Source organism: Dendrobates tinctorius, unplaced genomic scaffold (assembly GCF_039654945.1).
Source record: "Dendrobates tinctorius isolate UK_male_01 unplaced genomic scaffold, ASM3965494v1 ptg000129l, whole genome shotgun sequence".
NCBI lineage: Eukaryota > Metazoa > Chordata > Amphibia > Anura > Dendrobatidae > Dendrobates > Dendrobates tinctorius.
The window spans coordinates 11688515-11701247 of NW_027361797.1; the positions used below are offsets into that span (position 1 = coordinate 11688515).

The 12733-nt window shown below is 47.9% G+C and overlaps 1 protein-coding gene across 7 annotated transcripts in view; it reads left to right on the plus strand.

The window, feature by feature from the left end:
* Positions 1–12733, plus strand: part of LOC141047636 (lipopolysaccharide-induced tumor necrosis factor-alpha factor homolog) — a 156969-nt gene that overhangs the window by 81727 nt on the left and 62509 nt on the right. For 2 of the 7 annotated variants that reach the window (XM_073542822.1, XM_073542827.1), the window contains exon 1: positions 9668–9790. The exons of 2 other annotated variants lie outside the window; for them this stretch is intronic. The gene's annotated coding sequence lies outside the window, so the exon portion shown is untranslated. Of the gene's footprint in view, positions 1–9667; positions 9791–12733 lie in introns of those variants that run through there. 3 more of the 7 variants (XM_073542824.1, XM_073542828.1, XM_073542823.1) reach the window with 3 other exon arrangements.

The window sequence follows — 12733 nt, forward strand, 5'->3', positions numbered from 1 at the left end:
TCAGAGCTACAGAACCTGATGTCCCGGTTGATTGTTGCCTGCTGTCCAGAGTCCGATGTCCTCGTGCCTCTGTCTACCATCTGCACGTACCATGCTTTGGACCTTGGCATGCCTTGGCACGCACCTTGCTCTATGTACTCTGTGTGTGTTCACGTTTTGCACCTGTTATACCCTGAAGTGTTCCTCATGCCTTGGACCTTGGCGTGCCCTTGCACACATCTTGCTTTATGTACTTTGTGTGTTCACGTTTTGTACCTGTTGTACCCAGAAGTGTTCCTTAATGAAGTTTCCTTGAACTAACATCTTGTCTCGCCTTGTCTTGTTTCCCTGAGCCAGCCGTCTGGTCCAGCTGCCGTGGTGGCTCACCCCCTTGGTCTTGCTCCTGACACTCCCTGTATAGGGGGTGGTTCCTCACTAGGTCAGCTCGCCCTAGGTGGGTGGGTGCCACGGCCCAGAGGGGCCACTCATTCAAAAGAAAAACGACTCAGCTTAAGCTGACGCTCATCACATACACACAGACCCGGGTACCATCTCTTCTTAGTTTGTTACCGTTCGAGGCGTCCTCTATGGCTCTTCTCCGCTGTGGCGGCCTAATCTCTTTCACCACAGCGTTTCACCCTTTAGAGTACGCCATCCACCTGACACTCACAGTCTGTCTCTGTCCGCAGCCACTGTCCTTTTGGGTCACCCCCGTGACCGTCTCCACTGTCAGTAGTTCTCTGTAGGCCTTTTCCGTCTTTCTACCTACAGCAAACTCTCTTCTCTAGTGAGCTCCCTTGGCTGACTGGAACTTCCAGAACCTTCCCTGACCTCTTATACTCTCAGTCCCAGTAGCTCCGCCCACTATCATCTGACAGTAACCTTTGACCAATGGCAGTTACCTTGACCCATGGCAGTTACATAACCACTCTCTCCTACGCTCCCCACTGCCCTCTAATGGTCAAACTACCACATGACACCCATTTCTCTTTATCTCAGCCTACACTGCCTAATCTCTCTGTCTCTTACTACAGACAGACCTGTACGTCAGTTCAACCTCCCCACACTTGTTCGTATGGTTGGTGTACTATGGTGCATAGTTGCTCCCCTCTTCCCTGGGAGGGGGAAGGTAACAGACTGAGGGCGGATACAGGAGATAAGGTAAGGTTAGTGGCCCTGGCATCTTCACCTTCAGAAGTAACCCACGGAATAGGGTGAGCTAGTGCGCCCCCTAGTGTTAGGGACAGGGCAGGAGTCCCCGATCCCAGGTCACATGACAAACGAGTCGTGACACTGACATGGCTCCCACCAAATGAAATCCAACAAAATCTGCACTCCCAATTGCAAATGCCCACCTCCTCATGAGCCCCACAGTGTACCTAATCCGCAGTTAGCATCCACATGTTTGGCAATACTAAAGTGATGATAACTTGCCTAATTTATGAGGTGCGTGTCTCCAGAAGCACGAGCTGAGCACAAAGTACAGGCACTACAACATACTGGGCACTACAATGTACTGGGCACTGCAATGAAATATTTGCATTTTCACTTAGCAACATTCATTGCTATCAAAATCATCTCTACACCTGCAGATAAATTTTCAGAGGGGTTTAATTTCCAAATTTGGCTCAATTGAGGGGGAATTCTGCTCTTCTGGAACTTAGGGGCTGTGCATATAGAATCTGCAAACTATTCTAGGAAAATTTGTTCTCCAAGAGTCAAATAGCACTCCTTCCCTCCCGAGTCTCGTCAAACAGCCATATATGGAGTATTGCTAGGTTCACAAAAAATTGTGTATCAAATAATGTAGTCATTTTTACCTATTTCCCAACGTGAAAATGTAAAATTTGGGGCTAAAACAACATTATAGTTGTAAAAATTATTTTTTGTCCCTCCTCACTCAATGGTGTAAAATTTTGTGCAGCACGTGTCTTGTCAACCTGCTCACTGCATCCCTAGATGAATTCATTAAGAGGTGTAGTTTGTAAAATGCAGTCACTAATGGGGGGTCCTGCTGTTCTACCACTTTTGGGTCTTTGCCAAAGGAACATGGCACTCGCAAATCATTCAGTCAAAATCTGTACTCCTATATAGCGCTTCTTCCTTTCTGATCTTTGCACTGTGCCTAAGAAGTAGTTTTGACCAAATATGGGGCACTGTTGTACTCAGCTGACGTTGTGTAACAAATTTTGTGGTCAATTTTTTTCTATCAGCCCTTTTGAAATTTAAAACTTGGGTGTAAAAAAACATTTTAGAGTAAAAAATGTAACTTTTCATTTTGTGTACTTTCCTGTCCCTGTAAGGAGGAGGAGGTCGTCCTCCATGGTGCTGTCAGAATGGACTCCTGGAAACATTATTACCGGTAGGCCTAATACCTATTTTCCTACAAAAATATTCCCTATTTTTTATTTTGCAAGGGTAACAAGAGAAAATGGACCAAATGAAGCGCCATTTGACTATTGGAGTGCAAAATTGTCTGGAATCAATAGCGGATGCCATGCCGCTTTTAGAGAGCCCTGATGTGCCTTAACAATGGAAACTCCCCATAAGTGACCCCATTTTGCAAACTATACCTCTTCCTCTATTGGTATAGTGAAAATTTTAAACCAATAGGTATTTCACAGAATTGTATAAGATTGGGTGCAGGTGCTATGGTGCTATATCAGACCGCCCCTTCCTATGGTCGGGGCCTGAGTATCGTGTTTCTTCCCTGCATGGCTGCTTGGTCTGCTCGGTCGCTCTCTGTATTCTGCGCCCCTGCACTCTGCCCTGTCGTGCGTCTCTGCACACGCTCTGTGCTTGTACTCTGTCTCTTGTCTCGTGCTATGTCTTGTGTTGTCTCTTGTGCTGTGCTTTTCCTTGTTATGCTTTGCCTTATAGTACTTCCTCTGTTCTCTGCCTTAGCCTGTTTCGCTATGTCTTGCCAAAGCTCTTCCTTGCCTTGTTGCTCGTCCTATGTTCCGTGTCTAGTCTCAAGGCTCCGCCTTGACCCGGCTCTGGGCTTCGGCCTATGCTCCGCTGCTAGACTCTGTCCTATGGTGTTCTCTAGCACATTCCCTGACTAGTCTCAAGGCTCTGCCTTGACTCGGCTCTGGGCTTCGGCCTATGCTCCGCTGCTAGACTCTGTCCTATGGTGTTCTCTAGCACACTCCCTGACTAGTCTCAAGGGTCTGCCTTGACCCGGCTCTGGGCTTCGGCCTACGCTCCGCTGCTAGTTCTATGTCTCTAAACAATCACTGACCTCAGGGAGACCAGTCAAAGACAGCACTATGGCAGCCAGCAAAGGCGCTCATTCAGTGAAATCCTAGGTGCATTGCTCCCTGGGAAATACGAATATGCAAATAAAGTCCGTGAAGCCTCATTTAAGAGTCTCAAACACGGGACTAGCCAGATTTTCCTCCAGGGAAGGACCCAGCCAAGGAGTGGCTCCTTTCGGAAAGCACCATTGCCACCATATTAAGTGGCCCTTTAAGTCAATATCCAGCTCTTTACGAGTTTACAGATATGACAAGGGAAATACCAAGGCCAGGTATCCATCCACAGACAGCTGTTTCGGGGTGTTGCCCCTCATCAGTGTGGAGTAGGATTCTGGCTAGGTGGGAGCAATACCTAGTAGACCAACATCACGAAACAATCACTGACCTCAGGTAGACCGTCAAAGAAAACATTGCGGCAGCCAGCAAAGGCGCTCAATCAGTGAAATCCTAGCTGCATTGCTCCCTGGGAAATACGAATATGCAAATAAAGTCCGTGTTGCCTCATTTAAGAGTCTCAAACACGGGACTAGCCAGATCTTCCTCCAGGGAAGGACCCAGCCAAGGAGTGGCTCCTTTCAGAAAGCACCATTACCACCATATTAAGTGGCCCTTTAAGTCAATATCCAGCTCTTTACGAGTTTACAGATATGACAAGGGAAATACCAAGGCCAGGTATCCATCCACAGACAGCTGTTTCGGGGTGTTGCCCCTCATCAGTGTGGAGTAGGATTCTGGCTAGGTGGGAGCAATGCCTAGTAGACCAACATCATGAAACAATCACTGACCTCAGGGAGACCAGTCAAAGAAAACACTGCGGCAGCCAGCAAAGGCGCTCAATCAGTGAAATCCTAGGTGCATTGCTCCCTGGGAAATACGAATATGCAAATAAAGTCCGTGGAGCCTCATTTAAGAGTCTCAAACATGGGACTAGCCAGATCTTCCTCCAAGGGAGGACCCAGCCAAGGAGTGGCTCCTTTCGGAAACCACCATTACCACCATATTAAGTGGCCCTTTAAGTCAATATCCAGCTCTTTACGAGTTTACAGATATGACAAGGGAAATACCAAGGCCAGGTATCCATCCACAGACAGCTGTTTCGGGGTGCTGCCCCTCATCATTTCTATGTCTCTGTACCCGGCTCTGAGCTACTGCCTACGTTTCTGCTTTTCGTGCGCTCTTGTACCTCTCGTACTAGACTTTGCCGTGGCATAGCGCACGCGTCTCTGTCCTGTACATTTGCCTAGCCCTGCCTTGTGGCTGCATGCCGTCTTGCATGCGCCTGGTCGTCCTGTGCCCGCCTGTTTGTGCCTCAGCCATGACGCTCTAGTCGTGCCCGCCTGTGTGCCTCAGCCGTGCTCGCCATCCAGTGCTATTGTGGTTTCCGCCTGTCTGTGCCTCAGTCGTGCTGCCTCTAGGCATGCCCGCCTGCCTGTGCCCCAGTCGCTACCGCCTGCCAGTGCCCCAGTCGTGTTTTCCGTGCTCCCTTTCACCCACGCTGTTTCTCACACTGTGCATTTTCGTGCTACTCTTGCACAAGTCTTTTGCTTTCCTTGCTCTGTTCTGAACCTTGTCTCTCTGTCGTGTTCTGAGTTCCATGACCTGTCTTGAATAGAGTTGAGCGACATTAGTCGGATCGGGTTTCATGAAACAAAATTTGTTTCAGATAAACTGGTCCGACTAAGGCAAAAAAAGTCGGAGTTTCGTCCGAAACCCGACCCCAATGCCAGTCAATGGGGAATAAAAGTCGGCATTGAGCGGATGAATGTCATCCGCTCAATGCCGACTTTTATTCCCCATTGACTGGCTTTGGGGTCGAGTTTCGGACAAAACTCCGACTTTTTTTGCCTTAGTCAGACCAGTTTATCTGAAACAAATTTTGTTTCATGAAACCCGATCTGACTAAAGTCGCTCAACTCTAGTCTTGAATCTTTGTCTTGCTTGTACCTTGCTCTGTGCTCTGCTCTTTGTCTTGAACCCTGACTCTGGCGTGCCCCTCCTCATGCGCAGGACATCTGTCCTGAACTTCAAAGCCCAACGTGTTCTCTAGCACGTGTGGGACCTGCCGTTAACCATGTACCCTGGCGTGCCTCCTAGCACGGCCAGGACCATTCTTTGTACCGTGCCCCTGGCGTTCCTCTAGCATGCGCAGGACCTTGAATCTTGAAATCCTGGTGGCTTCCTTAGTGCGCCCAGGACCTTGGACCTGGAACCCTGCCTTGCACCTTGCCCTGGACCCTGGTGTGCCCCTAGCACGCACCCTGCCTTGAACTTAGCCTTGGACCTTGGCGTGTTCCCTAACATGCACCATGTCTTGAACACTGCCATGCCTCCTTGCCTGAACCCTGGTTTGCTTGCCGGATGCCCGGATCCTGCCGATCGCCATCAGAGTTCCGGAACCGGATGACCCTGTTGATCGTTGCCTGATGTCCGGAGTCCGACGTCATCGTGCCTTTGCCTGTACCCAGGCATGCCATCTAGCACGTACCATGCCATGGAACTTGGCGTGCCCTCGCACACACCTTGCTGTGTTTTCCCTGTGTTATCACGTCTTGCACCTGATGTTACCCTGAAGTTTTCCTTAATGAAGATACCTTGAATTCACATCTTGTCTTGTTTCCAGCACGTCCCTTGTCGTCACACACTCACATTGTGTCTTCCTTGAGCCGGCCGTCTGGTCCCAGCAGTGGCTCACCCCCTTGGTCTTGCCCCTGACACTCACTGTATAGGGGGTGGTTCCTCACAAGGTCAGCTCACCCTCGGTGGGTGGATGCCATGACCCAGAGGGTCCACTCTAAAGAAAAGTCGACTCAGCTGACTCTTCACAGCTTCAAGAGGTCTTTGACTCTGTTTTGAATAGTCTCCTGCTTTTCCCTTGGTAGCAGGGATATCCTGCCTCCTGAGTCTAGGAGAACTCCCAGGAAGACCTTTCTGCTCTCTGGTATCAAGTCTGACTTCTGCCAGTTGATCACCCAGCTGAGGAACTCCATTACTGTGACTGTTCGGTTCCTGTCTCGAATGAGCGCTTCTTCGGATCCTGCCACCAGGAGGAAATCGTCTAAGTATGGTATGATCACGATACCTTGACTTCTCAGGTAGGCCACTACCTCCGCTACCAGCTTTGTGAAGATTCGGGGGGATGAAGCCAGCCCAAATGGAAGGTATTGGAACTGGAAGTGGCAGGTCCGGGTCGGTAGTCTGACTGCAAACCTTAGCAGTCTCTGGGATGAGGGATGGATAGGGACCTGATAGTACGCACTCTTCAGGTCAAGGGTGCACATGACAGCGTCCCGGTCTATTAGGTGTATTGCTGACCGAATTGATTCCATCCGGAACTTTTTGCACCTGACCCAGGCATTCAGAGTTTTAAGTTTATAATAGTTCGGGCCTCGCCGGATGGTTTTGCGATGGAGAACAGGGAGGAGTAGTGTCCCTTTCCCATCTCTGTCAGAGGAACTGGTACTATAACCTCTGAACTGACCATGTCGTGTAGGTCTGTCCACATGGCGGAGTTTGCCGGGACTACGGTGGGGGAAATATTTCTGTCAGGGGGAGGGGAGCAAACTTCTATGCTGTAGCCCTTCGCAATGGTTCTGAGGACCCACTGGTTGCGAGTAACCTGGGCCCAATTTACTGCGAAGTGGCGAAGTCTTCTCCGATACCAATGGCGTCATTGCCTCCTAGATCTGGAGGTTGACGCAAAAAGGGAGCCCTTGCGTCTCCCACCTTGGCTGTGGGAGCTTCTATAGGAGCTTCTGTTGGACCTGCCCTAACTCCTAAAGTCGGCCTGTCTCCTAGAAAAGAAGCCTCTCCGAAAGGACTGGGGCCGCTTTGGCTTTTCTTCTCGGAAGCCCTTGTTTTTGTTGGACACTAGCTATAATATACTATCTAGGACTGGTCCGAACACCCTTAGGCCCAAAAAGGGGATGGAGCATAGCTTCGCCTTAGAAGCGTTATCCCCCGACCAGTATTTAAGCCAGACCGCTCTCCGCGCTGCATTAGACAGGGAGCTGTTCCTGGCCGCAAACCTTACTGATTCGACCGATGTATCTGACAGGCCGATTTCATGAGGGGAAGGGATGCTAGGATCTCAGATCTAGGGGTCTTGTTGGTTATGTGCTCCTCCAACTGCCCCATCCATAGGAACATAGACCTGGCCACCGAGGTGGCTGCTATGTTAGCCCTAATGAGGGCTGCAGAAGTCTCCCGTGTCCTTTTTAATATAATGTCCGCCTTTCTGTCCCTTGGGTCCCGGAGGCTTCATGAGTCCTCGAATAGGATGGCGGTCTTCTTGGTGACCTTGGCTACGGGAACATCGATTTTAGGAACCTCCTCCCACGATCGTGTTTCCTCAGGATCAAAAGGCAGTCGACTTTTAAAGTCATGGGATAGAACGAGTCGACGTTCCGCATCCTTTCACTCGTCTAGGACCATCGCTTTGATGTGTTCGCTTACAGGGAACACTATCTGTCTCCGAGCCATAATTCCTCCGAACATCACGTCCTGTCTAGATTGCGGCTTAGGAACTTCCTCAATCTGCATAGTGTTCCTCACCACCTGGACCAACTCGCCAGTGTCCTCTAGCATGAACATGTATTTTCTGTCTCGATCCTGTCTGTCTGCCAGGATCTCTTCTTCCTCCTCTGGATCCGAGTCGGAACCTTCGAAAGAGCTTGGTTCGGAAACTGGCTCTGCCTCCCACCTCGGACGCTTGCGGCTCGGCCCTGGACTGGGGGACTGCTGTCGTGAGAGGCTGGACCTGGAGGCCTGGACTTCCTCACGTATCAGGGATCTCATCTCTGAGAGGAGGGATGGCTGCTGATCTCTTATGACCCTTGATGTACAGGGTCCACAGAGGGTTTTGCCGTGGGTGTCTGCCAGCTTTACCCAGCATACAGGGCATCTAACCGATTTGGATGCGGCCTTGGCAGGGTCTTTAGTCACTGTCGGGGGGGCTGCTGGGGTTCCCTTATCCTATTGGTGTAAGGTAGGGGTAGTCAGGTTAGTCATCCTGGGCTGCGGGGATGGCTGTGGGGAGGGTGGTCTGCACCAGGCGCACTTACCCCTCCATTCGCCGGAGCCTCTGCTTCCATTGCCGTCATGATCTGCGATGCCAGAGAGACGCTGTCCCCTGGAGCGTGCACTGAGGTTCAAACCCGGCTCGTGACGTCACGGGAAGTGATGCGCGTCCTCTCGCGATAGGCCAGGAATCGCTCCGGCCACTCCCGCTTCCAGCCTGGATGCTAGCCCCGCCTGCACCCCTGACGGCGCTCTGATTGTGACGCCGGCGCCCGGCCGGCTGCCTGCAGGGGACCAGGCTCCGCCTGACACAGCGGCCCACTGTCTGGAGCCGAGAACCTCCCACCAGTAGGAGCGGCTCCCTCCAGGAGCGTCGGCTTACTCCTGGCCTTTGGGGCAGAGGGACTCCCCACCGGGAAGTCAAACGGTGCTCCTTCCCTTCTGAGCCCTGTCATGCGTGCAAACAATAGTTTTCCTCCAGAATATGGGGTATCAGCGTACTCAGGAGAAATTGCACAACTAATTTTGGGGTCCATTTTCTCCTGTTACCATTGTGAAAATGAAACATTTGTGGGTAAAGTAAAATTTTTGTGAAAAAAGTAAAATGTTAATTTTTTCTTTCCACATTGCATTAAATATTGTGAAGCACCTGAACAGTAAATAATCTTCTTGAATGTTGTTTTGAGCACCTTGTGGGGTACATTTTTTAGAATGGTGTCACTTTTGTCATATAGCCTCACCAAACTCACTTCAAATGTGATGTGGTCCCTAAATAGTGGTTTTGCAAATTTTGTTGGAAAAATTAGAAATTGCTGGTCATGGTCAACTTTTAAACCTTCAAGTTCTTAACAAAAAAAATGTTTAAAAAGTTTAAAAAATGATGCAGATGTAAAGTAGACATGTGGGAAATGTTATTTATTAACTTTTTTTTACATATCTCTCTAGTTTAAGGACATAAGAATTAAAAGTTTGAAAATGGCAACATTTTCAAAAAATTTCCAATATTTTCACAAATAAACGCAAGTGATATTGAACTAATTTACCACTATTATGAAGTACAATATGTCATGAGAAAACATTCTCAGAGTCACTGGGAAATGAGGAAGCATTCCAGAGTTATTACTTTAAAGGATACTTTCACACTTTCAGTATTTGGTCAGTATTTTGACTCAGCATTTCTAAGCCAAAATCAGGAGTGGAGCAATCAGAGGAAAAGTATAATAGAAACCCGTCACCAATTCAGCATTTTTCACCCACGCTTGTTTTTGACTTACAAATACTGATGTAAAATACTGATCAAGTGCTGAATATGTGAACACGGCCATAAAGTGGCACTAGTCAGATTTCAAAAAATTTGGCCTGGTCATTAACCTATAAAGTGGCTGGGTCCTTAAGAGGTTAAAACAAAATCACCCAAACAAATGTGGAGCTGACCATTAGCTAACTGCCTTGAGTAGTAACCTTCTAGACACATGTAAGAAGCCCTACAAGTTAGAAGGATTTTGGGCTCAAGAATATCAGGGGACCTGAATGTAAAGGTTTGATTAAAGTTTTTCTTTATGTGGGCTTGTAGAAAGTTGTTCAAAAAAGACTTCAAAATGCAAATTACCTTCACTTGTGTGTTTTAAAATATCAAAATTTCTTGCATTTTGTAGGAATGTAGAGTCTGATCTCCACTGCCCATATTATAGTAAAGATTTCATTTCAATCTCTTGTAAGAAGTATTGTAGCTTAAATCCTTTCTCCTCTATTTAGTTGCACATAATAATCAATACACGATGTGACACACTGCGTTTTGTTTTTCTGTTTTTTTTTTGTTTTTTTTTTTAAAGGGGTAAGAAAGAACAAACTCTGTGGTTAGCTGTTAGTCCAATTGGAATGTTTCTCCAAAATTGAATTGTGGAGAAAAAGCGGTTGTGTCCCTGTTCTGGGCATGCAACAAGCTAGAACCACATTGGGGGAGAGGAAAGAGGGGACAAACTCTTCTACTTTGTGTGGCCTCATGGCAAAACTGAAATCCATCCACTACGCCTGAATAAACCTTTAGGCCATTTTTACGTTGTTGTATTTTTTTCAATCAAACCAAAGAAAATTTGTACTTCCCTTTTTATTTGGTCTTTCGGATGCCCTGGATGTCTTTACTCAAATACTGAATATTGCCTTAGACTATATTCACACAGTACAGAAAAATAGCTCTTCCTGCTATAAAGTTTACGATACTGAGGCAAACTCCCATAGCTTTGTTGTAATTTTACAAAATGTGAAGCCCAAAAAAAAAAAAAAAAAAAAAAAAGACTTTGACTGCACAATGTGAATATATACATAGGGCTGAGCCCTATACACAGAGCTCGTATGGCTGAGCCTGGAGTCAGTAAGGCCCCTTTAACGCATAAGTAAGCTTTGTTGGAATTTATTGCCCCCCCCATGTATTAAGACCAAAGTTTGTACATCAGTCGTAATGAAGGAAGCACTGGCGTAAAATGCGCCAAATTCATTAATAGGTGTGCGCCTTTTTTATAATGAATTTCAACTGTTATGTTGCAGGCAGGAGCCAGGGTACATTGCTCCTGTAGGTTACACCATTATGTGCTGGAAACTATAATTTGTTGAGTGGTCTTGGCCATGTCCTGTCCCACCACTCTTACTCTAAGGCCGGAGTCACACAACAGCGAGATACGGCCGAGTCTCGCAGGTTAAAACCAAGCTCTGGCACCGGCACTCTGGAGCGCAGCGTGCAGCTCTAAGTATTGCTGTGCGGCTGCACACTCCGCTCCGGAGTGCCGGCGCCAGAGCTTGGTTTTAACTTGCGAGACTCGGCCGTATTACGCTGTGTGAGATCCCGGCCTAAGGCCACGATCAGTATTTGTTCCTCTCATGATTTTGGGCTACAATCAGAGGAAAAGTGTAATAGAAACATGTCACCACTTCTGTATTTTTCATTCCCCCCCTGGCTTACAAATACTGAGGTAAAATACTGAATGTGTGAATGTGGCTAAAAGTTAGTAGAGTTAATCTGGATCAGTGTTAAAATTCCAGGAAGTCGTTTCGGTTTTGTACAACTTCAAACTGCGTATACATTAAGCAATATGTCAAGCAGTTTTATCGCAGAAATCTGAATTGGACATCAAGTACATGCAAAATTCGATGTAGCGTGCCACTTTTTTTTTTTTTTTTTCAACCTATGACATACCTATTTGAGCCTCTAGACTTCATTCAGACTGTTTTTCCTCGTCTTATCAGTTTATTCTTAAAAACATATCCTTCATAATGTATGAATAATATGAGGGTTATTTTCCCATGTGAGAAAACTGATTAAACACTGATAATAAAAACTGACCCTGCATCTGAATTGAAATAAGGTTGAATTTGGTGTGCGAGGTCCTGTTTTTTTACCCACTATGCAACTTTATTAGTGTTGCATTGGCAAAAAAAAGCTGGTAAATTTAAGAAACTCCATGCCGATGTAGAGTCGGTGGGTGGTGGGCCGAGCTGGGGGGGGGTGGTCCCTCTTTCACTACCGCGCAAAGATGACACAGAGACAAGATGGAGGCAGGTACTGGGTGCAACAGGTCCAAGTTTATTTCTTTCTTCACTTATCGGCCCTCCGTTTCTAGAGCCGTTTACACACCGTACTTTTACAATAGGGACGTACATATGCGTACCGTCCCTCCTTCACTGTTTGACGCTCCTGACAGGTCCGCCACTGTGGCCGCCCTAGGCCCAATAACCAACAGCGCTTTCACTGGTCAGTCGTCGTGTCCAATACGGTATATAGCACTCACTGCCTCGTCTCTTCTGCGGTATCTTCCTGTCAGGACCACCCCCCTGACGTTCCCTCTCCTCAGTCCCCCTGGTAAGATTCTCCTCAGAGCGCAAAGACTGTCACAGTCCTCCTGTCACCTGAGCTCCCCCTGGGGACTGGAACTTTCTGGAACCCTCCCTCAGAATTTATAGCTCACCCGGTTCCTTGAAACTGTCACTCCAACTGTCACCATGCCCCCCATGACCAACGGTTTCTAAAGCCCTAAGCTGCTGTAAAGTCCTTTGCTCACACTCCTCCCTGCCATCTAATGTCCACCCAAGGTACTGCACGTCCACTACACTTTCCTAGCTGTTTCCCCACTGTAATCACTGACTCCTACCTACACTGTGCAAACCTTTCCTTCTTCACTCTGACTAGCTCGTCCGTCCGTCAGGTCACCTTCCCTACACCGACCGTGTGATGTCTAGTTGCTGAATGCAAAAAGTCACTCATAAGCATAGAAGAAGGTCCAATAATGGGTCTTCCACCTTTTTACAAAACTAACCCACTGCTGGGTAGGTACTGAATTACCCAGGGCTAACTTATTGGTTGCTATGGGTTACTGTTGACCCAGCTGCAGGCCAGGCGCAGTGAATCATTCAGCTCATCCCGGTGGCAGATGTGCGACGTGTCTACAGGCAGAGGAAGCCGGTCACATTAAAGGGGTTTTCCCACAAAC